Source organism: Miniopterus natalensis, assembly GCF_054644295.1.
Source record: "Miniopterus natalensis isolate mMinNat1 chromosome 1 unlocalized genomic scaffold, mMinNat1.hap1 SUPER_1_unloc_1, whole genome shotgun sequence".
In the NCBI taxonomy this organism is placed as follows: Eukaryota; Metazoa; Chordata; class Mammalia; order Chiroptera; family Miniopteridae; genus Miniopterus; species Miniopterus natalensis.
Genome location: NW_028269905.1, coordinates 360,001 through 362,500, shown reverse-complemented (window position 1 = coordinate 362,500; position 2,500 = coordinate 360,001).

Sequence of the window (2,500 nt, the reverse complement as noted above, 5' to 3'; positions counted from 1 at the left end):
ACCTAGCGTTAGGGTTAGGGTTAGGGTTAGGGTTAGGGTTAGGGTTAAGGTTATTGTTAGACCTAGGGTTAGGGTTAGGGTTAGGGTTAGGGTTAGGGTTAGGGTTAGGGTTAGGGTTAGACCTAGGGTTAGGGTTAGGGTTAGGGTTAGGGTTAGACCTAGGGTTAGGGTTAGGGTTAGGGTTAGGGTTAGGGTTATTTTTAGACCTAGGGTTAGGGTTAGGGTAAGGGTTAGGGTTAGGGTTAGGGTTAGGGTTAGGGTTAGGGTTAGGGTTAGACCTAGGGTTAGGGTTAGGGTTAGGGTTAGGGTTAGGGTTAGGGTTAGGGTTAGGGTGAGACCTAGGGTTAGGGTTAGGGTAAGGGTTAGGGTTAGGGTTAGGGTTAGGGTTAGGGTTAGGGTTAGGGTTAGGGTTAGACCTAGGGTTAGGGTTAGGGTTAGGGTTAGGGTTAGGGTTAGGGTTAGGGTTAGGGTGAGACCTAGGGTTAGGGTTAGGGTAAGGGTTAGGGTTACGGTTAGGGTTACGGTTATTGTTAGACCTAGCGTTAGGGTTAGGGTTAGGGTTAGGGTTAGGGTTAGACCTAGGGTTAGGGTTAGGGTTAGGGTTAGTGTTAGGGTTAGGGTTAGGGTTAGGGTTAGGGTTATTGTTAGACCTAGGGTTAGCGTTAGGGTTAGGGTTAGGGTTAGGGTTAGGGTTATTTTTAGACCTAGGGTTAGGGTTAGGGTTAGGGTTAGGGTTAGGGTTAGGGTTAGGGTTAGGGTTAGGGTTAGGGTTAGACCTAGGCTTAGGGTTAGTGTAAGGGTTAGGGTTAGGGTTAGGGTTAGGGTTATTGTTAGACCTAGGGTTAGGGTTAGGGTTAGGGTTAGGGTTAGACCTAGGATTAGGGTTAGGGTTAGGGTTAGGGTTAGGGTTAGGGTTAGGGTTAGGGTTAGGGTTAGGGTTAGGGTTAGGGTTAGACCTAGGGTTAGGGTTAGGGTTAGGGTTAGGGTTAGGGTTAGACCTAGGGTTAGGGTTAGGGTTAAGGTTAGGGTTAGACCTAGGGTTAGGGTTAGGGTTAGGGTTAGGGTTAGGGTTAAGGTTATTGTTAGACCTAGGGTTAGGGTTAGGTTTAGGGTTATTGTTAGACCTAGGATTAGGGTTAGGGTTAGGGTTAGGGTTAGACCTAGGGTTAGGGTTAGGGTTAGACCTAGGGTTAGGGTTAGGGTTAGACCTAGGGTTAGGGTTAGGGTTAGGGTTAGGGTTAGGGTTAGGGTTAGACCTAGGGTTAGGGTTAGGGTTAGACCTAGGGTTAGGGTTAGGGTAAGGGTTAGGGTTAGGGTTAGGGTTAGGGTTATTTTTAGACCTAGGGTTAGGGTTAGGGTTAGGGTTAGGGTTAGGGTTAGGGTTAGGGTTAGACCTAGGGTTAGGGTTAGGGTTAGGGTTAGGGTTAGGGTTAGGGTTAGGGTTAGGGTTAGGGTTAAGGTTATTGTTAGACCTAGGGTTAGGGTTAGGGTTAGGGTTAGGGTTAGGGTTAGGGTTAGGGTTAGGGTTAGACCTAGGGTTAGGGTTAGGGTTAAGGTTATTGTTAGACCTAGGGTAAGGGTTAGGGTTAGGGTTAGGGTTAGGTTAGGGTTAGGGTTAGGGTTAGGATTAGGGTAGGGTTACCTAGGGTTAGGGTTAGGGTAAGGGTTAGGGTTATTTTTAGACCTAGGGTTAGGGTTAGGGTTAGGGTTAGGGTTAGGGTTAGGGTTAGGGTTAGGGTTAGACCTAGGGTTAGGGTTAGGGTAAGGGTTAGGGTTAGGGTTAGGGTTAGGGTTAGGGTTAGGGTTAGGGTTAGGGTTAGGGTTAGACCTAGGGTTAGGGTTAGGGTTAGGGTTAGGGTTAGGGTTAGGGTTAGGGTTAGGGTTAGGGTTAGGGTTAGGCTTAGGGTGAGACCTAGGGTTAGGGTTAGGGTAAGGGTTAGGGTTTGGGTTAGGGTTAGGGTTAGGGTTCGGGTTAGGGTTAGGGTTAGGGTTAGGGTTAGACCTAGGGTTAGGGTTAGGGTTAGGGTTAGGGTTAGGGTTAGGGTTAGGGTGAGACCTAGGGTTAGGGTTAGGGTAAGGGTTAGGGTTAGGGTTAGGGTTACGGTTATTGTTAGACCTAGCGTTAGGGTTAGGGTTAGGGTTAGGGTTAGGGTTAGACCTAGGGTTAGGGTTAGGGTTAGGGTTAGTGTTAGGGTTAGGGTTAGGGTTAGGGTTAGGGTTATTGTTAGACCTAGGGTTAGCGTTAGGGTTAGGGTTAGGGTTAGGGTTAGGGTTATTTTTAGACCTAGGGTTAGGGTTAGGGTTAGGGTTAGGGTTAGGGTTAGGGTTAGGGTTAGGGTTAGACCTAGGCTTAGGGTTAGGGTAAGGGTTAGGGTTAGGGTTAGGGTTAGGGTTATTGTTAGACCTAGGGTTAGGGTTAGGGTTAGGGTTAGGGTTAGACCTAGGATTAGGGTTAGGGTTAGGGTTAGGGTTAGGGTTAGGGTTAGGGTTAGGGTTAGGG